This window comes from Ceratotherium simum, chromosome 6, assembly GCF_057802395.1.
Source record: "Ceratotherium simum simum isolate JZ-2026a chromosome 6, ASM5780239v1, whole genome shotgun sequence".
Lineage (NCBI taxonomy): Eukaryota > Metazoa > Chordata > Mammalia > Perissodactyla > Rhinocerotidae > Ceratotherium > Ceratotherium simum.
In genome coordinates, this window is record NC_141905.1 from 32,129,786 (window position 1) to 32,153,243 (window position 23,458).

At 45.1% G+C, this 23,458-nt stretch overlaps 1 protein-coding gene across 3 annotated transcripts in view; it reads right to left on the bottom strand.

Moving 5' to 3' along the window:
* Positions 1-19,220, bottom strand: part of SRGN (serglycin) — a 31,353-nt gene extending 12,133 nt beyond the window's left edge. The window contains exons 1-2 of one of the 3 annotated variants that reach the window (XM_087432105.1): positions 19,152-19,200; positions 11,189-11,318 (exon numbers count right to left, since the gene is read on the bottom strand). The gene's annotated coding sequence lies outside the window, so the exon portion shown is untranslated. Of the gene's footprint in view, positions 1-11,104; positions 11,319-19,151 lie in introns of all 3 variants that reach the window. The other 2 variants (XM_087432104.1, XM_004427046.3) reach the window with 2 other exon arrangements.
* Positions 19,221-23,458: the final 4,238 nt, after the last annotated feature.

A 23,458-nucleotide genomic window follows, 5' to 3' on the forward strand; every position in this document is an offset into this window, starting at 1 on the left:
CCACTCTCCGTTTCAACACGTCTGTACCTACAGCTCCCACTTTTCATTTTCACCCTCACTCTTCCCTGTCCTTTGACAGGAGGGAGGAGTTTCCTTTCCCTTGTTTTCGGCTTCCTGCTGATTCCTTTACCATTTCCTGCTAAGGACAGGCCTCAGAATCTAATAGCTGAGCAGCTGTGGTGCAAGTCCACAAGGGTTACAAAGAATGCACATTTTGACCCCCCTCAGAACCAGCTGGAAGTGTGTCCAGGGACTCCTTCGAGTGCAGTCACCAACCCCAAAACTCACAAACCCAAGGAGTTCCCTGCTACAGAATACTGGTTTCAGCTTGAAATAACAGCTCTCATCTTTGGTCCCTTTTAACCCTATCTCCCAATTATCACCCTGGCACCAAAACAATAATTTCTGTCAATAGCTTCAATACGTTCCCTGAAAAACGTCTGAGCTGATTAGAGCTTGTGCTTTAAAATGGTAATTTTGGAGGCTTTTTCCACTTGGGTACTTCATTTTTTCCTTCTCTGGGTCATGGTGATGTTTTAAAAAAATTTGCAGCATTCATAAGCATTTGTGCTTCTCCCACTACACTGACAGCCAAGGATTTCTTTTTGCAAGTCGCCTCCCTCCAGTTTCATTTCCCTAGTTCTCTTCAAGCTATAGAGGAGCAGGACAAATGCACGTGGCAGCCAGAAGCCCAGGTTCCGAGCTTATCTCCCTCACTGACCAGCTGAGAGGTGCCGGACCACCTACTCTTGGCTCCCGTCAATCTAGTTCTTTTTTTTTTTTTTTTTTTTTGTGAGGAGGACCAGCCCTGAGCTAACTTCCGATGCCAATCCTCCTCTTTTTTTGCTGAGGAAGACTGGCCCTGGGCTAACATCCATGCCCATCTTCCTCCACTTTATATGGGACGCCGCCACAGCATGGCTTAACAAGCGGTGCGTCGGTGCACACCCGGGATCCGAACCGGCGAACCCCGGGCCGCCACAGCGGAACGTGTGCACTTAACCGCTTGCGCCACCGGGCTGGCCCCATCATCAATCTAGTTCTAACGATGGTGTGGGAAACCAATGAGAGGATGCCCACAAAAGCCCATGGCACACACTGCGAGGGTCGTGTTGGCAACGCTTCTCTGGGCTGGGGACCATCTTCCTGTGCAGTTTCCTCCATTAACCAAAGGGAATCCCTATATTTCCCTAAACTTCAACCTCTACAATAAGCATATTTTGCATAATTTTAAAAGACAAATTCTTGGGCCGGCCCCGTGGCTTAGCGGTTAAGTGCGTGCGCTCCGATGCTGGCAGCCCGGGTTCGGATCCCGGGCGCGCACCAACGCACCGCTTCTCTGGCCATGCTGAGGCCACATCCCCCATACAGCAACTAGAAGGATGTGCAGCTGTGACATACAACTATCTACTGGGGCTTTGGGGGAAAAAAAAAAAAAAATTTTAAAAGACAAATTCTATTCCTGACAACCCTTCATTTACTAGGCAACTTTAAATGCACCTACTTTACTTCACACTCAATTGATTTGCCTGTAAAATGAGTATCCTTATTCCTTAACAATCACCCTGGGACAGGACAGATATCAGGTTTTTGTTGTCTAAGAAAGTAACGTAATTCCCCGAAAGCAATATAAATATCATTTTTCAGTAGCTGTTGGTCTCAGGACGGTCTTTGTAAAGGGGGGATCTCTTTGCAGTACTTGAACCTTCCCAGCTCACATCTCAGCAGAATACTTGTTAAGATGAATTGAGGTTGTCAGAAGAGATACTGAGGGCAGCACAAAACTGCTCCAAGGGACGGCTCCAAGGTTCTTTTCTTTTTTAAAGCTCCAACTCAAAGATTCCTCCACTTGGCAGCCTCTGGGACTTGAGTCTTCACTCAGAAGGTCTTGACTTTGAACTGGGCGCTGCACCAGAAAAACAAACAGCAAATAGATCCTGTACCAAATCTATATGTCTCTGGAGGCTTCAAGGATGAGCTTAGAAGAGACCTTAGACATCATCTACTTCACCCGCTCAGGTGGGAAAAGTGCAAGTCCAGAAAGGTACATGACTTGCTGCTGGTCACGCAGCTGGTGAGTGGCAAAACCAGGTCTAGAGCTCAAGTTTCTTAATTCAAAGTGCCGTGACAGATGAAGAATGATGAGGAAACAAGATTAAGATTTGTAAATCATCAGAAGTCTTCCTTTCAGTAATTTTGGAATGAGAAAATGACTGGGATTCGCTTCTAAATAATCCAGTCTGAGGAGGGGGAATGAGAGAGGTATAGCAGTGGGCTGATAATTGCTGAACTGAGCAGTGGGCAGATGGAGGTTCTTTATACTAGTCTTCCTACTTTAATACATGTTGGAGAATTTCCATAATAAAACACTTTTTAAAGAATCAACCGGGGGCCGGCCCCATGGCTTAGCAGTTAAGTGCGCTCGCTCCGCTGCTGGCGGCCCGGGTTCGGATCCTGGGTGTGCACCGACGCACCGCTTCTCCGGCCGTGCTGAGGCCGTGTCCCACATACAGCAACTAGAAGGATGTGCAACTATGACATACAACTATCTACTGGGGCTTTGGGGAAAAAAGGAGGAGGATTGGCAATAGATGTTAGCTCAGAGCCAGTCTTCCTCAGCAAAAAGAGGAGGATTGGCATGGATGTTAGCTCAGGGCTGATCCTCCGCACACACACAAAAAAAGAATCAACCTTTTAGAAAGATATCTTAATCTTATTTGAAGTCAATGTAAATAAGAAAACATCTCCTGACTTAAAAAGGATCTTGCAGGAAAAAATATATATACTTTTAAAAGCTCCTCCTTTATTTATGGATCTCAGCACCTTTGAGTTTCCCATTCTTTCAGTTTTACTCTCATTTCCACCTCCTCCCCTTTAGTAAATGGGGAGGCTGTGGCCGAGACAGAAAAGTATCTTGATACTTCTGCTCGTGGATGTCCTGGGAATGGGCACAGGCTCACGGGCATCCCAGCTGGGCCAGTGGCTCCTTCACTAGCTCCTCCCTTCTCATCACTGTAGCCACACATCCAGTTTCCCAGGAGCAGGATCCCCCCTTGTGGAAGGTCTCCACTGCCCTAGTCCAGAAGCCGCCCCAGGTGTTGCCAAGTACCTAAAAGTTTGAGAACTTCAGTATTTTAATCTTGGACTGGGAATGGGAGAGGGAAAGAGCTCCCCACCATAGTTTGGGTGTACAGTTTGATGAGAAGAAAAAGAGGAGGCAGGGGGTATATAGGAAATCTCTGTACCTTTTGCTCAGTTTTGCTGTGAACCTAAAACTGCTCTAAAAAATAAGTTCTATTTAAAAAAAAAAAAAGGCATAAAAGAACTTCTCAAGTGCTATCTTGAGTTTAGTAGAATATGACATTCCAATGCCAAAATTATAGGGCTTTGAAGAACCAAAAGTTGCAATGGAAGAGCCACATGCTGGATATTATTGATATAAACAACTGGGAACAGGGGTATGTGTTACTTCTCTTGGGAATATTTTCACAGAGATCAAAAATATTGGAAAGAAATCTCTTAGGGAAAATTTTAGACATGAGGGAACAGGAGTGGACACGTGGATTAGGGGGAACCAGACCCTTTGAAAATGAATCAAGAAAGGAAGTCCTTATTTGACTTGTTAAGTTTTATCTTTTTCCCAAGACATACTATCAGTACTATTCTAAATTTTTTTGTCTTTAGTAAATTACATTTTCTAATTAAAAAATTAATAAATGCTTACTATGGAAAAGTGGGTAGTAGAAGAGTGGCAAGTGGGACGTAAAATAAAGGACAAATCCCTCATCAACTTCCATGCAGAGATTACCCTGCTACGTCCTGCCCTGGTAATTCAAAGTGGCACATGCCACTCGCCAGCACACTGGGTTCCCTCTCATCTCCTCATATTGCTTTTATTTTATACCCTACCTTGTGGCACTCTCTGGCCCCACGGATGTCCCCAGAACTAACTTGGTTGTCGATTCCAGCCAATTCGTAACCCATCCATCAATTTGCCACCTCAAGACTGAGCTCCCTCTGCAGATAAGCAAACTATCCAAGTTCCCAAACAGAGTGACAATATTTCCTAGGCTTCACAACCCAACCTCACTCCTACTCCCAAAAACACACATACTGAAATTCCACTCACATACCCGCAATTATATTTAAGGTTATTGGTCACTAAGGAAGAGAGAAATTCTCTCCACTTAATTTGTAACCACAGAACACCAACCAGATCTTCAACGGCCTTTTGATTTCAATCCTCTGAGGCTGACCACATTCACAAATTAAGTTACTTCACTTTAGTTGGTTCTTATTTTTTGCCAGACTCTGGGCTCCTTTTTTTTGATCTTTCTCATAAACATGAAAAATGAACAGAATCACTTAGTGAAATGGTATTTAGAAGCTTCAAAGTTTTGTCATAGTTATTAAACTGAGATAGTAAATATTTTTCTCTTGGAGAATTTTAACTTTTAACCACTGCTGAAGAATGAAACGATATTGTCCACCCTCCATCCAAAAAGATAGTATCTACTGCTAGAATCAGTTGCTCTTCTGACTTCAGTGATTTGCTCTACATTTGATGACCTTTACTTGATGATATCCTCAAATGGATAAACTTCTAGATTAGTTTAACGTGTTTCTGTACATTCCCCCAAGTCACTGAATGAATGAATTCTAGTTTGTTGCATGTGCTAGTCTTGTCTTCACACCTAGATTATTCCAGGGATATAGTTTCAACTGGTATAGAATATAATGGGCTCAAATAACTGTTGATTACCAAAAAGTTAACAGTAGTGTTTTCTAGACAGTAGGATGACAAATGTTTCTTCTTTATCCTTTCCAGACTATGCCAAAGTTTGTGGAACAAAATTAAATTGTATCATATTAGTAATCAAGAAAAAAAAACACTCAAAAACATTTTGATTGTTGACAAAAATTTAACTTAAAAAAAAAGAAACTATTAATGGAGAATGTTCTTTGGATAACCTCCCTTGGGGCACAATGAGACTAAAGAGGTTGGGGCAGAGATCAGCATTCAGGAATTGCCTGATAAAAGTGATTTTCCCGGGACCGCCCGGTGGTTTAGCTGCTAAGTTCACGCATTCCGCTTCACTGGGCCGCAGTTCACCAGTGGGGATCCTGGGTGCGGACCTACTCACTTTTCATCAGGACATGCTGAGGCGTCGTCCCATAAAGAAGAGCTACAACTCTACAACTATGATACACAACTATGTACTGGGGCTTTGGGATGCAAAAAAAAGAGGAAGATTGGCAACAGATGTTAGGGCAGGGCCAATCTTCCTCAAAAAAAAAAAAGTGATTATCCTCAAGGCAATGTATCTGGGAATACTATAGACTGGAAAAAAGTAGTAGTCAGGAAGACAGAAGGGAAAGAACATTTGTGGGTCAAGTAGATAGTTCAATCTCATCACAAATGAAACAAAAATAGTTTCTTTACATATTTTAGAGTATCCACAGAGGTAATAATACTACTAACTCATGGAGTGAAAGTGAGCTCTTCCTTTCTTTCTTCCATTCTTTCGAAGAAGTTGGAGCTAGGAAAATGAGATCCCCTTCAAACACACTTATAATAAAGAATTGGAGGAAAGATGTGCAAATTCACCCTAAAACAACAGAATGAGAGAGGAGAGATGAAGAGAGGAGGTCCTGTCCTCAAAATGAAGCCAGGCTTCCCCAAGGCTCAGTCTACTTTAAAGACCAAACTGAAATCTCCTTGAATAGGATCAAAGGGCATTTCCTCAGGGGAAGAGGGGGTGGTCTCTCCTTCTTCTGGGCTGCTGGGAGTGGATGGGCAGGACAAGTCCGCAAAATTCCTACTTTAAGGGACTCCTGATGTAGTTTTCAGTTTCATAATTATTCATTTAGAAAAATCCGGACCCAAGGTACCCAGAACATTGGTGTCTGCTCTCACTTTCATACCTGCTGCCTTTGGTTAAGGAGGTTCCCATTAGAGCTAAGTGACTTGTGCTGACAGGGCTCATTAAAGGCAAGGCCCCTGCAGAATCAGCTCTGCAGGGCTTTCCTATCGCTGCTGGCTTTTAAACAGTGCCACTTCTCAGAGCTTCCAAACAAAATCCAAAAAGGCATTCTGCTTCCCATCCTAATCTCTATCTCAATAACCTCAGTCTCAATTGATACTCAATGAAGGTATTGTCCCAACATTTGCTTCTTAATAGAGGATGATAATCATCAATAAACTAATTTTAAAATTTAATCTTCAAGACAGATGGAGTTGGAGGATGGGGTTGGTGGGGAGGGAGGAAAAGACCGTTAGGGTCAAGCAAGAGCTTGCTCAATAGATCCCAGTTCAAAACCACACTCTTCGATTGTAGGGCTTGCATTGAGATCCTCCTTGCTCCACAAGACCAGAAGACCCCCATCCCAGAGGCCTTCCTGGTTGTCATAGTGCTGATTGGGAGAGTCAGGACCCAGCCTGACTAGCTTACCCAAGCTCCCTGCCAAGAACCATCTTCCTGTCATTTAGAACTGCATTGTCCAACGTGGTAGCCACATGTGGCTGTTGAGCACCTGAAATGTGGCTAGTCTGAATTGAGATGTGCTGTATTTGTAAAACATACATTGGATTTCAAAGATGTAGTAAGGAAAAAAGAACATAAAATCTCATTAATAATTTTTACATTGATTTTATGTTGAAATGATAATATTTTGGATATATTGAGTTAAAAACATTATTAAAATTAATTTCATCTGTTTCATTTTACTTTTTTAAATGTGGCTACTAGAAAATTTGAAATCACATATGGTGGCCTACATTTGCAGCTTGCATTACATTTCTATTAGACAGTGTTGGCTTAGAAAATGGTGGCTCTTTTAAAAATAAGGGAAATATCAGTTAGAAAGAAGAGAGATGCATGACCTGAAAGTGTGCTCACATGGAAAATGTCCCCTATATAGGCAGCTGTCAATAAAAAACACTCAGACATGAGTTAGAAAGAACCCATGTAACCCAAAGACAAAAGCACCCACTGTTGGCTGCTTCCCATTCTAAAGACTTCCTGTGTATTAATTCACTTGATCATCATAACTGCCCTCTGAAGTAGGCATCATTTTTATACCTATTATACAAATGAGGAAACTGAGGCACAGAGAGGTGTAAGTGCAGATGGGATTTGACTTTTGGCAATCTGACTTCAGATCCTGACTCCTACTTGTTCTGTGACCCCTCACCTAAGCTCTCCTTTCTGGATGAACTTTCTGGGGAGGGGGGTGCTTGTCTTTGTTAGCCCTGTTTCCCTAGCAAGCCCATCCCACCTCTGCCCTGTCACTAGAAAAACGAAACACTCCTGTCTGTCGTGGGTAGGGACAGCCCCTACCCACAAGGCCCCGAGTCCTGGAGTTTGGGCAAAACCAAGTGTCTGACAATACAGTGCTTTCAAATCCCTCCTTGTAGCAACTCAGTGGATAGTGAGAACACAATTTTGCATTTCTGGCTCCTATAGCCTAAAGGCTAGGAAACTTGCCAGGATTTATCTTTTTTTAATTTGTCAAAGACCGTTTTTTCACCTTTTGCATAATACTTCCCAAACCTTCCCAAACTGACAGTTGGCTGCTTGCAGATGTTCTGAAGCTCGGCTAAGGAAACACTCCAGGGAGCAGCCGAGAGGGGCCCTGGGAGTGCAGTTCCCACAAAGGGAAGACCGTTAAATGCTGGTGAGAGGAAGCCTTTTGCCTCTTTCACCTCAGTTTTTTTTTCCTGACCAAAGGCCATGCTCTTGCCTTTCTTTTCCTCAGAAACAACAGAAGTTAGATGGCCTTGCTTTTGATTTTTAAAAAATCTCAACAATAAGAATAATTAACTTATTCACCCTGGAAAGATGCTGCAATTACCATCTTATTTGTAACATTATTATTATTACTACTATTATTGTTATTACTATTACTGCTATTATTATGACAAAGTGTACTCAGCGGGCTGGCTGGCAGAAGACCAGGGAGCCGCCAGATGTTGCCTATCTTCTTTTACAGATGTGGCCATTGAGGCACAGGGAGCATGCGGCTTACTCAAGACCCTGGCCTGGTTGTGAAAGAGCCTGGATCGGAGTTGATTTCCGTTGGCCCAGAGGTTTTGGCAGAGCCTGGTCGCCAGGGTTGGGTACATCACCCCACCCAACAGGGCAGACACAATGCAATTAGCATAGGCATGCAAGCCCCCCTTCCTCCCTCCCCCTGGCCCTTTCTCAGACTCCTTATCTTTTGGGTGGCCCCTTCCTGATGTTTGTATTGGATTTTGTTTCTTTGAGGCTTTAGCTATTCCCGCTGCCTGAAATGCCCTGTTCATACCCGAATGGCTAAATCTCTCACCTTTTTCAAGTCTTGACTCAAATCTGACCTTCTTAAGATTTAAGACCCTGACCCCCATTTAATATGCAGCCTCTCCACACACATCCTGCACCCCAGCCCCCTTCCTTGTCTTTTTTCTATAGCTTTGTCAGGCAGCCCTGGTGGTCTAGTGGTTAAGATTCGTGCTCTCACACTGTGGCCTGGGTTCGTTTCCCTGGTCGGAGAACCACATCACCCATCTGTTGGTTGTCATACTGTGGCGGCTGCGTGTTGCTGTGATGCTGAAAGCCATGCCACCGGTATTTCAAATACTAGCAGGGTCACCATGGTGAACAAGTTTCAGCGGAGCTTCCAGACTAGGAAGAAGGACCTCGCCACCCACTTCCAAAAAAATTGGCCATGAAAACCCTGTGAAGAGCAGCAGAGCATTGTCTTACATAGCGCCAGAAGATGAGAAGATGGTGCAAAAAGACCAGGCAGGGCTCTGCCGTACACAGAGTCGCTAGGAGTCAGAATCGACTCGTGTCACTAACAAAAAATTTATCAACTAAATATCTGCCTTCCCTACTGAGGACAGGAATCTTTCATTCGCTGATGTGCCCCCAGTGCACAGAAGAATCCCTGGTCACAGTAGATGTTCAGTAAATACTGGTCAAAATGGAAATTGTTCAAAGCTGTTCTCGCTGCGTACCAGCTCAGGTTGTAAGAACCTCAGGGTAAGGCCTGTGTCCTTGCCACAGGCCCTCAGTGCCCAGCACATAGGCAGGCCCTCAGGTTTAACATAAACTCTAATCTATATAAAAATGTCAGAAGAGGAGGTCTTAGGGATGACTTTTTTCCCCTACTTCTTTACACTTATATTTCATTTCTAAATGTTCTGGAATATGAAAATAAGAAATTAAGCTAAAATAAAATTCTGAGCAGGAGCAGAGGACCCCAGTACAGCTTGCTTTTGTGGGAGATCAAGATTTGGCCACCCTGAAATCTATCTCTTTACCTTGGTTGTTTTCTCTAGGGACATTTGACCTCCCCCACTAACTGCCTAAAGAATTTGACATGGTAGCTCCTTCCTGGAACAGATCTATCATGATGGCTGTAAAGATAACATAGGGTAAATGTTACAATAGGAAAGGCACCAACAAGCCCCTCTTATCAGAAGTTCTGTCTCTCTGGCCACATTCTCTGGATTACCCTGCGAAGAGTTGCCAGACAATCATTTACATTTATAAGGGAAATCTCCATTTGTAAAGGTATCTCCCTCTCTGTTTGGAGAAGAGAGGGGGATGAGCTCATTTTTAGTAATTTGTCAATGTGGAAGGTGAGGCCTTGAGCTACATAATAACCTTACTCTTGTTTACTGTGCTTTAGTGGTAATCTCCTGTAACTGACTCCCCCCACCCCCAAAATCCTCCTTTGTCATTGGCTGAAAATGATATTTAAGACGAGAATTTCTGCTATTGTGTTGAGAAACGCAGTGTCCCTGCTTTCTCCCATGTATACATGTTATTAAACTTGGTATTATTTTCTCCTGCTAACCTGTCTTGTTGATTATTTGGCCAGCCAGAAGAACCTTAAGGGAAAGGGCAGAGGGAGATTCTCCCTCTTCCCCCGACACTTTGGACCCCGTGTGACCCTCATTGTCCAGTGCGTAACCAGTGGAAGAAGAGAGTCTGGAAAACTCCGAACACTTTTCTCAGGGCCAGGGCCACGAAACCAGCCTGGTGGAAAGGGGCCAGGTCCTCCTTGCTTCAGAGAAGAACGGGCTCCGGGAGATTCTGAGACATCGCAAGACTACTTGCAAGCATGTGAAAGAACATGTTGATCGGCAGTTTGCCATCTCCACAGGTGATAGGGCAAGAGAAAATATGCCTATTTCTGAGTATAAGAGAGTTCAATGAGATTGAGAAAGAATGCCTTCCTTAGAAGGAGATGAAACACCAGCAGAATAGAACCAGGGGAAATTTGAGACTCCTCCAACTCTGGAGTAAAATATCTTTTGATTAAAAAAAGGCAAACAAATAAAGCTCTGACACTCATAGGACAAAGAAGATGTTCCTCTTCCCAATTCCTATGGGTTCTAAACATTAGGGTCATACAGTGGCAAGAAAATGGAGCTGCTGGGAGCTGGGGCTTAGACTGAGACTTGAAACCTGCCACTTCCTAGCTGTGAGGTCAGGCAAGTTGTTTAATCACTTGTGCCTCAGTTTTTCTGTCTTTTAAATGGGGTGATAATGGCACCAATCTCCTAGGAACACAGAGGATCAAATAAGCACATCCGTGTGAAGGCCTGCCACGTGGCAATAAAGAACAAAGACAGGCACCCAGTGGTGCCCATGCTCTTGCCATTCGGGTGTGGTAAAGTTAGAAGTCCTTAAAGGGATACGCCATTTCCCAGAGGCAGAGGGCTGGAACAAGGGCCAAAGGGGTAATCTTAGTTGAGACAGAAGCTACAAGGAGACACACTAGATCTAGGAACTGAAGGATGGGAAGCTTGGGAGCAGGTAGCCGTGAGAGGGTGGACAATTGGGAAATCAGGAAGGAAAAATGGCAGGAGCAAAATGTTCCTGAGAAATCTTAAACCCATTTTCTTTGATCTTAGGTGAAGAGGGTGCTACTATGTGCCAGGCAGGGTGTGGGTGTGAGATCTGATCCTCATACAACTCTGCCACTTTGGCCTTACCATCCCCACAGGTGAGAATCGAGGCACAAGGCAGGCTGGTAAAGGGGAGGGAGCCAGGACACACCCAGGTGTCCATCTGTGTTCATGAGGCTGGGTGTAATTACAATAATCACTCACATGCAAAATATGAGCAGGCACTGAGCTAAGCACTTTTCACATAGTAACACATTTAATCTTCTCACAGTGCACTGGGGACTGTACCGATGAGGAGGCTGAGGATAGAATTTGATCAGCTGAGGCCCAGCTCCAGGTATGCAGAACAGAAGGGACCTCTCCAATCCAGGGCAGACTTCCAGAGCTCAGGCTGAGGTGGGCTCCTGCAGGGCTGACCCTATAGGGGAGAGAGTCCAGACTTAAGCCCCACCAATCCTGTCACCTCCCAGCAGCCAGAGCTGGCTTGTTACAACACAAATCAGATCATGTCAGGCCCCTCCAGGCCCTCCAAAGGCTGAGCCACCTAGTCAAGCACGATTTCTCTCTGGCAGAAATTTCTACTAAGGCCTCTTAATCCTGACCTCAAAATCTCCTTGCGAGAAGCTTCTCTGATAGGATCCATCAACAGCATCTCCCATTCTGTGGTGTGTATGTGAAGCAGAGATAGGAAAAACCCCACAATGAGCGTGTGAGGCAAGACCCCCGCAGAGGTCCAAGTCCCAGAGATAAGCAGGCCCTGGAGACACCTGACCTTTTTCTTTCATCCCCCAAAGAGGATAATGAGTACCTCAGGGCAGCCACAAAGGGTGAGGTTATGGTCTCTCCTGATTGGCCTCCCTAGGCAGGGGGAGACAGAAGACAGGGCCACTCCCTGCCTGGCCCAGTGTCCTCTGGATGTCCTACTCCTGGCTGTCCCAACCCTTTCCCCGCTCTAGCCCAGCCCCATACCGTCCTGGTGCAATGAGACGGGCATGGAAGCCCCATGAGGGCAGGGCCTGGGTCTGATCACCAGGGGAGCTGTATGCACCTGGCACACAGCAAGCTGTCATTTCTGTGGACCAGACCCAGCTGGATCAAAGATGTAGAGTATACAGCATGCGGGTTAAGAGCAGGGCTGAGCTGAACTGCCTGTGTTGACATCCCTGCTCTGACATCTGCTAACTGAATGCCTTGGGGGGCTTTTAACCTTCCTGTACTCCAGGTTCTGCATTTGTTAAAAGGGGGTAACACTACCTCCTTCACGAGGATGTTATGAGGATTCAGTGAGTTGAATGAGGAAGCCCTCTAGTAGTAAGTGCTCAACGGTTGTTAGCTGTTAGTTAACACGACTACATTTAGCTGCATGATGCTGGGCAAATCACATCTCTGAGCCTTGGTCTTTGTTCCTGTAAAGTAGGAATATTGTCTACCTCACAGGGTTGTTGGGAAGATTGAAAGAGAACATCGTTTGTAGACAGGTTAGTGCACTGCTTGGAAAACAATGGGAAAGACATCAGTCATCCACTGTGTTGTATTCCATTCTTTCAGGGTCTTGCTAGCTGAGTGACCAACTGGCAGGATATATTTATTAATATTAGTAGTCCAGGTAGACTCTCTAGAAAAGATAGAATTGCTCTGGGCCTCCCTTGCTAAGGGCACATCATGAATAGCTCCCAGATGCAATATCCCCCAACTTAATTCAGTGGTTAATCACCCCCAGAGCTGAGTCACTTTGTGGTTTTTTTTCCATTAGAGAAATGGCTCAGAGAGGCTCCCTTTCCAGATCTGTGCCTGAGCAGAAGCCATCAAAACCCTACCCTCAAGGAGGAACTAATGGTGGTATTTCAGACACAGGGTGGTTGGTGAGGGAATATTCAGAGGAAGAACCTTTCCCAGTTAGCAAGTGCCAAATCAAACCAAAAGCACCCCACTTGCTCCTCATCCACAAGCCGAGTCCTCCCCTGTGCTCACATAAAGGCCCCGGTAAGGCTGGCAGAGTCGTGGACCTGTGCACAGGGCCCCAGGAAAGGAAAGATGGCAACGAATGCCCCGCCTCCCAGCTCCACAGGGGAGCAAGAGGGAGGTAGACCTGTGGTTATCAATTCCGCCCCGGGCCAAAGGGGATGGGAGTTAGGCAGCCACTCCTCCCTGACGGCAGGCCTTTATCACCCTTGCTGGAGTCTGAACCCAGAATGGAGTCCCTGGGGACAAAGGGTTTTTCCCTCCTTTCTTGTGATTTTATTCACACACGAAAAAGCTTAGAGGTAAAAAAAAAATTTTTTAATTATTTGTTGTACATTTACTAAACCACTTTAACTGAAAAGAACCAGCTTACACACAATCGAAACAAGAGGTCACAGTACTTAAACTTTTCCTTTGGTGATGATTTGTGGATCAGATGCGATTCTTTACCCAAGTCTTTTTCTCCTCCAATCAAAATACCTGAGTATCTTCAAAAAAGACCTAAACCTCTGGTATAAGCTGCCCACTGAGCCACTAGTTCAGCAAGTATTTATCAAGCACCCACTGTGTGCTGGGTGTGGGGCTATGGGGGGCAGTCATGAACAAAATGGACCCCGCACTCAAGGAGCTCCCCCTGGCCAGGACAAGCCAAAGGCTTTGGCCACCCAAATCTTGGTTATATCTATCATGGGACACTGCCGCAGAGGTTTGAGTTTTGTGTTATAATGATGCTGCAACAGTTAAAATTTAAGAAAAACCTTGAACAGTCACTGCTCGTATTCTTACTGCCTTAGCACAACTATTTCCATTTGCCTTTGCCTTTCAGTTCCTCACTACAACATGTGTGTCGTGTTTTATAACATTAGCTGTAATCACACATACTTACTGGATAATATTTTCCCACCATTTATATTTTTATATCTTCCTGCCTAGTCTTCATAATTAGCTTTTTCAAAAGGCTTCATGCTATTCTGTCCTGGTTCCTGTGCCAGAGTTAGAAACTCTTCCCCTATTGTTGGCCTTCCACATTTTTTTTGGAGTTGTGGAAAACAGCGCAGTGTTCATCGACTCAGCGAGGCCTATGGAGCACCTACCCCATCCAGGTCCTGTGCTGAGAGCATCAGGGCCCCGGGGGGCCACCAGCCAACCATAGTCCTCACAGACATCAAGGTCCTGTTGGCCCTTAAGGTCTCAAGGAACTCTAGCAAACCATTTCAGTAAAATGCAAAGACACCTCGGGAGACACACAAAGTGAATCAGGCTAAAAAGCCCGAGCAAAAGGGACTCAAGTCTGAGTGGCCCAAAAGAATTACACATTTTCAAAATGACTCAAGTAAAGTGTTTGAGGAAGTCCCAGCTCCCAAGTTTCAGCCCCCAGCAGAGCTCAAACTATCTCCACACAAAGTTGTATTTCTAAATGGCAATTCCTCTGATTTCATTGGCAACTGAGGGAAAACCCACCTTTCTTTCAGAATGAACTCCCTAACCCTGTTGACCAGCCAGGAAATCCCAGACTTGCTTCTCATCCATGGGAGAGCTAGTTCAGGCCTGTGTCCAGCATGGCTGTGTTACTGCATAGGCTGGCCTCTCCCTGGACCTTTCTTTCTCCTCCCCTCCCTGGACCTTTCTTTCTCCTCCCCACTTCTCACTCCCAACAGAGGGCGAGAAAGGAACCCTAGAAAGAGAACCATGGCTTGGATTTCCTCATTAACTGACTTTCCACTGTTTCCTTAGAAATAAACGGACACACTCACTCTATCCCATCTAGACTCTCTCTCCCATAAAACCCCATTCTCTGGTCCCCACCCTACCCCAGCTGTCAGAGGTACACAGCCCAGATGGAAACTCCAGATCTCAGACAGCCTAGGGCAAGTTTATGTGCTTGTGGCTTCTCCCTCTTCCTCTAGACGCTGAGGCACCACAGGACCAGCTGTGCGCCCAGTGGGGTGGGAGGAGGGATGGTTATTGGTCAGATTTGCTCTTCTGGAAGCTTCCACACTGCAGAACTCTTTATCATTTTCCCCTCTAGGGCTGGCTGCAAAGGCTTGGAAAACCTAGGGGGATTTGGCAGAGCACTTATCACATAGGATCACGCTGTATTGTGAAGGACAGTTTACTGGCTCCAATAAAGCCTTGAGGTCTGAAGGCAGGCACAGATCTCACAGTGACCGCTTGGTCAGTACCCTGGAATCAGTGAATGAGGAGCCTTCTCTGGAAGCTTCATCCCCTTCTAGTTTTTATTAGATAGAGGATCCAGGGCAAGTACATCCAAATCCAGTCATGTCCTGGTGATGAGACGACAGCACGACCCTCTCCACCAGTAGAGGGCCACATACTAAGAACACTAGCTCTTTGGTCTGAATTTCTCTGGCTTTAACATATTTCATCGACATCGGTCTTAGCAACATCTTTTCAAACACCACGTCTGACCGGGCAAGAGAAACAATAGAAAAAAATAAACAAATGGGACTACATCAAACTAAAAAGCTTCTGCACAGCAAAGGAAACCATCAACAAAACGAAAAGACAACCTAACAATTGGGAGAATATATTTGCAAACCATACTTCTGATAAGGGCTTAATCTCCAAAATATATAAAGAACTCATGTGGGCCGGCCCTGTGGCTTGGTGGTTAGGTGCGCGCGCTGCGATGCTGGTGGCCCGGGTTTGGATCCTGGGTGCGCATCGAGGCACCACTTCTCCATCCATCCTGAGGCCGAGTCCCACATACAGCAACTAGAAGGGTGTGCAGCTATGACATGCAACTATCTACTGGGGCTTTGGGGGGAAAAAATAAAATAAATAAAATCTTTAAAAAAATAAATAAAAAATAAAGAACTCATGCATCTCAACAACAAAAAAACTACCAACCCAATTAAAAAATGGGCAAAAGACCTGAACAGACATTTCTCCAAAGAAGATATACAGATGGCCAACAGACACATGAAAAGATGTTCAAAATCACTAACTATCAGGGAAATGCAAATCAAAACTACAATGAGATATCACCTCACGCCCGTCAGAATGGCTATAATTAACAAGACAGGAAACAACATGTGTTGGAGAGGATGGGGAGAGAAGGGAACTCTCATACACGGCTGGTGGGAGTGCAAACTGGTGCAGCCACTATGGAAAACAGTATGGAGATTCCTCAAAAAAATCAAGGATAGAACTACCATATGATCCAGCTAGTCCACTGTTGGGTATTTATCCAAAGAACTTGAAAACACCAATTTGTAAAGGTACATGCACCCCTGTGTTCATTGCAGTGTTATTCACAATAGCCAAGACTTGGAAGCAACCTAAGTGCCCATCAAGGGACGAATGGATAAAGAAGATGTGGTAGGGCCGGCCCAGTGGCTTAGTGGTTAAGTGCGCACGCTCCGCTGCTGGCAGCCCAGGTTCGGATCCTGGGCGCCCACCTAGGCACTGCTTCTCTGGCCATGCTGAGGCCGTGTCCCGCATACAGCAACTAGAAGGATGTACAGCTACGACATACAACTATCTACTGGGGCTTTGGGGGGGAAAAATAAATAAATAAAATCTTTAAAAAAAAAAAAGAAGATGTGGTATATATACACAATGGAATACTACTCAGCCATAAGAAACGATGAAATCCAGCCATTTGTGACAACATGGATGGACATTGAGGGTATAATGCAAAGTGAAATAAGTCAGAGGGAGAAGGTCAAATACCGCATGATTTCCTTCATTAAGTAGTAGATAATAACAACAATAAACAAACACATAGGGACAGAGATTGGATTGGTGGTTACCAGAGGGGAAGGGGGGAGGGAGGAGGGTGAAAGGGATAATTCGGTACATGTGTGTGGTGATGGGTTGTAATTAGTATTTTGGTGGTGAACATGATGTAATCTATGCAGAAATAGAAGTACAATGATGTACACCTGAAATTTTTACAATGTTATAAACCAATGTTACTGCAATAAACAAAAAATTTTAAAAAAAAGAATATTTAAAAAAAAAAACATATTTCAGAAAATGAAATCTCCCGCTAGGCTCAGCTCAAAGGAAGAAGATCCCCAATTGTACTCAGTAGGTGCTGAATAAGTGCATGTCTTTTTTCTTGGCAAACCCTAGGAGGCTGGGGGGCATCTGCAGAGATTCCGCAGACCATAGCCAGAAAGAGCCTTACAGAGGAGGAGCCCAGAAACACTAGCACCTGATTCTCAAACTTAGCTGAACACTGGGGAGCTGGAGCTTTAAGAAACCCTAACGTCAGGGGAATGGGTGGAGGGACAGATGTGTGATGAAACAGGCAGAGACAATAGCTATGGCAGAATCTAGGTGGTGAGTATGTGGCTGTTCACTGCAGATTTCTTTCAATTTTGCTATATATTTGAACATTTTCATAATGCAATGTTGGAAAGAAAATCCTGATGCCTGGTGCCACCCTAGAGATGGATTTAATTGGTGCAGCCTGTGCATTGAGAGTTGGTAAGAGCTCCAAGGTGATTCTACTGTCCAGCTAAGGTTGAATCCTGTTGCTCTGGTCTGGACCAAGTGTGGTCCAGACCAGCGAAATCGTCATCACTTGGGAACTTGTTGGAAGTGTGAATTCTGGGGCCCCAACAAGATCTGAAGAATCAGAAACTCTGGGGGTGGGCCGACAGCTGGTATTTAACAAACAAGCACCTTCCAGTGATTTTGGTGCACACTGGCTAAAGTTAGTGGTTCCCAAACTTGGCTGCACATTGGAATCACCTGAGGAATTTTGGGGGGGAAAAATAAACAAGATTCCAGAACCAGCCTCAGACCTCCTGAATTAGGCCCTAGAAGTCTGTATTCTTTTTTATAAGCTCCTCAGTGATTCTGATACTAACCAAGGTTTGGGCTCAGGCCCCTCCTCATGCCAGTCAGGAGCTGAGCCCCTTGGAGGGCTTTGCCTTGGCCAACACTGCACAGCATCCCAGAGGAGGAGCCGGATTAGGACCAGGTTTCTTGGCTCCTTGCTCCACAGCTCTCCTCACTTGCCGCCTCCCATGTATTACTCATTATTTATGTCCATCAAGTGGTCTTGTGGGAGCCCAGGCTTACGAGCTCCCTTACTCTAGCTTTCTAGTTCCCAAACTTTTCTGCACATTGGGATCACCAGTGCTTTAAAAGACCCAGAAAGCTTTCTCTGAAATAAGTGGGGTACAAGAAACATCCTCTGGTATCATTGCATGTCTACTGCAACCCCCTCTCTCTCGAGGCCCGCACCCAGCCTCTGGCAGGAGGGGGAGAAGGGACTTCTGTGTCTGCCTGATAATCGCTAATTTTGCTCAATCCACTTTATGAACCAGCTGCATTTGCGGAATCCTAGCATGAGAAGTAGAGCTAGCTTCCTACTCTGCCACCAGCCTGTCGTGTACTCCTGAATGGTTATTCCCTGGAGTTTGCCAAGGAGCCTGGAGAAGTCATTAAAAGGAGTGACTGGCACGGAACTCCTTCTCTAAGATCTTCCTTGTCTAAAAAAGACTCAGTAAATAGAGTCCTCAAAATAGTGCTGTGAAGTGCATCTGGGAAAGAGGGAAAGAAAATGAAGCAAGAGAAGAGCCAAAAACTCCAGGGAAGGGAGGTTCCTCAGAGTAAGCATTTCACTTTCCTATGAGCCCAGCACATGGCAGGAGGCCTCAACATTAAACAAAGGAAAAGTGCCTGCCTGATCCAGAAACAATCTGGGGCATCTGCTATCCTCAGGGCAATCCAATGGAACGTGAGACATTCCCTCCTCCTGAGCATGTCACCAAATTGCAGAGGAAGGAGCTAACAGGGTGGTAGGGATTAAAATGGATCAGGGTCTTCTTCTTATAGAAGAGGAAACTGAGGCTCAGGAAATGAAGCAACTCTCCCGAGGTCATACCACAGGCAAAGAGAGCACCAGAGTTTGAACCCAGCTCTGTCTCCAGAGACCAGGCCCTTTCAGCTTCTCTGCAGCCAAGCTAAGACTCAGAGCCAAGCTTCCAGATTCCAAATCTGGTGCTCTTTCCCAGTAGCCACTGTCGGATAATGCAGGAAGGTCTCAGAGCTCCTGGTGAAAGTCACTGCCACGCTCTCCTCTCAGCTTCCTCAGCTTTGGGTGCATCTTCCTTTCTCACTTGCTCCCAGACCTTCGGTCTGAGTATTTCTGGGCCAATGTGACTAAGGTCTAAAACACAAGGATCTGCCTGGTGATTTTTTTTAAAGGAATGGACCTTATTGTGTCCCAAACCAAACCACCCCCCAGAAGAATCACTAGTCTACATGCCCGGAACAGGCAGGAAAGTTTGGACTTCTAGCCACTCACCTCTCTCTGACTCCTGTCCCTGTCCCTGTCCCTGCTCGAGCTGCACTGCCAAGGACCAGAGCTGAGCAAGAGGTTGGGTTTCTTCACCCCTGGCAAAGTCAGAAAGGGAAAGCTTGAGTCTTTTACATACAATAGGACCATCTTCAGGTCAGCTGACAGTCTGGTCCAACAGAAGACTCAGAGATTGCTTCTCAAGGTCTGCCCAACCCAGAAAGTGCAGATCCTGGAAGATCATCCTGGAGGGGCAGGGCAATCAGGCGATGGATCCAAAGTCCTCAGTCCTTAATGGGCTAGGATTAACTTCTTGCATTTGTGACTTGGTAAAAAGAGCACAGGAATTAAATGGAGGAGAAGGTTTCATTTATCAATCCGTTAATCTATTTATTCATTCCTTATCCCTTCATTCCTTCATTCACTCATTCAATAAATAGTTTGGGGCATCTGCTATGAGCCTGGCACTGTTATTTACTAGGAAAATTGTAACATGATACCACAAGGAATTCAGTTATAATTTTCTCAAAGGAGTCCATGCCCCTCAAAGTGCTCTTAACTCCTAAAGCCGTTATAGAAACTCCTTAAGATGATGAACCCTCCTCTCAGAAAAATGACTATAACCATAAAATTATTCATGTAATTTTAGGGATTTTAATGAACCCCCAGAGTTAGACCTCCCAGTCTGATGACTTCTACCTGGGATCTTCCACCGGTTCTCCTGGACACAGTCTTTCCCTCTGGTAGGCCTCAGATTCCCCATCTGTAACATGAATTCTCTCAACTCCCTCAGGCGCTCTCAAATCTCAAGAGATGAGTGATTTTAGAAAGCTCCCAGTTCGTAGAGAGCTGGCCATCTGAAATGAGATTAGGAAGAGAGCATGTATGACCTTGGAAGTACAGGAGGGTGAATAGAAAGTGGAGGGTACAAAGCAGTGTCCTTAAGAGACAGAGGGAAAGAATGCTCGGTCCCAGCCCAAGGTACAAACAGTCCCCCTCCAGGGCAAAAGTTGTCTGGATAGCGCAGTAATAAGCCCCTCTTGAAAGCTTAGAGGCTATGGTGATGCGCAGAAGCCACCCCTTCTATCAGAGGAATTCCCAGGAGGATGAGGTCATAGAAACCCTCATGCATTCAATAATTAGTGAGGAAGGCTCTGGGGACACCAGGTGAACAAGCCAGAGGAGGCCCCTGACCTCCAGGGCTTCCTTTCTGGAGGAGCAGACAGACCACTCACATGTAAAACAAGGAAGATCATTTTAGGTAGTCACAAAGCAAGAACTGAATAAAACCAGTAATGGACTATCAAGGGGTGGGATCAGTCCACAGAAAATGTGATATTTGAGATTAGACCTGAATGACAAGAATAAGCCAGCCGGGGGAGGATGGGGGAAGGGCTTTCTTGGCAGAGGGAACCACAAGGGAAAAGGTCCTGAGGTGGGAAAGACCTTGGTAAGGCACTGAGAGGGGGAGCAGGAGGCACTGGGGTCACACCATGTGGAGCCTTATAGGCTGAGAGCTAGCAGCCATGGAAGGTTCTGTAGAGAATGGATGTCTTTAAGACCCTAGTGGATCCTCCTCCCTTACCTCTTTGACCTCCTTGCGGCACCCCCACCCCCACCCCCCTGCCCTCCTTGCTTTTCTACAAACAGGACCACTCCAGGGCACTTTTACCTTGAGTCATTCAGACTGGCTATTCCTTCTGCCTAGAACGCTTTCCCCCCAGATATCCACATGGCTCACTCTCACCTGTGTCAATCTTTTTTTTTTTGTTTGTTTTTTGGTTGAGGAAGAGTCACCCTGGGCTAACATCTGTTGCCAATCTTCCTCTTTTTCTGTGAGGAAGATTCACCCTGCGCTAACACCTGTGCCAATCTTCCTCCTTTCTGCATATGGGTCGCCGACCACAGCATGGCTGACGAGTGATGTAGGTCCAGGCCCTGGATCCAAACCCGTGAACTCAGGCAGCCTAAGTGGAGCGTGCCGAACTTAACCACCATGCCACGGGGCCAGCCCCTCACCTGTATCAATCTTTTCTCAGAGGATACCCTCTCGATGAGGCCTTCTCCATCTCCAAATTTAAAATTGCAACTCCTTAACCCAGCACTGCCTAACTCTCTCCTCTGCTTTATTTATATCCAGAGTTTTTACCATCTTCTAACACATCAAATAACTTGCATATTCTTTTGTTTATTGTCTGTCTCTCTGCTGGAATGTCAGCTCCATGAAGGCAAGGATCTTTGTGTGTCTGTTCACTGCTGATGCCCAGAACCTGGAACAGTGCCCGACACCAGCAGGTGTTCAGTAAATATTTCTAGAATGAATGAAGCACTTAAGAGACAGTTGCAGTGGTTCAGACACAAGATGATGGTGGCTGGTGAAAGGATGGTGGCAGAGGACATGGAGGCAAAGGGTGGCGAGAATTCTGGCATGTTAGGATGAGCAAGGCTAGAGCCAGCTGGTCCCCACTCAGGGCTCTTTTGCTATCCCCCACATACTAGGCCTGTGGAGCCACAAACACAGGAATCCCAGTCTCAAACCTGCACTTCTCCGCTCTCTTTCTTGCCTTTCTATTTAGTGTCAACATCTGAACTTGATCAGAGGCCAAAAAAAGCCCTCATTTTTTTCAATTCTTTTTTTTAATTGAAGTATAATTGACATAGAACATTATGTTTCAGGTGTACAGTATAATGATTCGATATTTATATACATTGCAAAATGATCACCACAATAAGTCTAGTTAACATCTGTCACCATATATAGCTACACATTTTTTTTCTTGTGATGAGAACTTTTAAGATCTACTCTCTTAGCAAATTCCAAATATGCAATACAGTATTATTAACTATAGTCAATATGCTGTACACTTCATCCCCAGTACTTATTTATTTATTTATTTATTTTTTCCTGTGAGGAAGACTAGCCCTGAGCTAACATCCCATGCCAATCCTCCTCTTTACTGAGGAAGACTGGCCCTGGGCTAACATCTGTGCCCATCTTCCTCTACTTTATATGGGACGCTGCCACAGCATGGCTTGACAAGTGGTGCGTCAGTGAGTGCCCGGGATCCGAACCTGCAAACCCCGGGCCGCCAAAGCGGAGTGCATGCACTTAACCACTGTACCACCAGGCCGGCCCCAGGACTTATTTATTTTATAACTGCAAGTTTGTACCTTTTGACCCCTTCACTCATTTCTCCCACCTGCCTCCTCTCCACTCCCTGCCTCTGGCAACCACAAATCTGTTCTTTTTTTTTTTTTTTTTAAGGAAGATTAGCTCTGAGCTAACATCTGTTGCCAATCCTCCTCTTCTTTGCTGAGGAAGATTGGCCCTGGGCTAACATCTGTGCCCATCTTCCTCTACTTTATATGGGATGCAGCCACAGCATGGCTTGAGAAGCGGTGTGTAGGTCCACACCTGGAATCCGAACCTGTGAACCCTGGTCTGCTGAAGCAGAGCTCATGAACTTAACTGCTACGCCACTGGGCTGGCCCCCCAATCTGTTCTTTATAAGTTCATCAGGGATGGGGTTTAGATTCCACATATAAGTGAGATTGTATGGTATTTGTCTTTCTCTGTCTGACTTATTTCACTTAGCATAATGCTCTCAAGGTCTATCCATGTTGTCACAATTGCAAATTTCCTTCTTTTTTGTGGCTGAATAATATTCCCGTGTGTGTGTGTGTGTGTGTGTGTGTGTGTGTATACGTATATATGTATATATATACATACCACAATTTCTTTATCCAGTCATCCATCAATGGACACTTAGGTTGTTACTATATCTTGGCTATTGTAAATAATGCTGCAATGAACATGGGGATGCAGATATCTTTTCAAGTTAGTTTTTATTTTCTTCAGTTAAATATCCAGAAGTGGAATTCTGGATCATATGGTAGTTCTATTTTTAATTTTTTGAGGATCCTCCATACTGTTCTCCATGGTGGCTGCACCAATTTACATTCCCACCAATAGTGCACAAGAGTTCTCTTTTCTCCACATCCTCACCAACATTTGTTATTTCTTGTCTTTTGATAATAGCCATTCTAACAGGCGTGAGGTGACATCTCATTGTGGTTTTGATTTGCATTTCCCTGATGGTTAGTGATGTTGAGCACCTTTTCATGTACCTGTTGGCCATCTGTATGTCTTCTTTGAAAAAATGTCTATTCAGATCCTCTGCCCATTTTTTAATCGGATTGTTTGGTTTTTGCTATTGAGTCATATGAGTTCTTTATATATTTTGGATATTAACCTCTTGTCAGATATATGATTTGCAAATACTTTCTCCCATTCAGTACATTGTCTTTTCATTTTG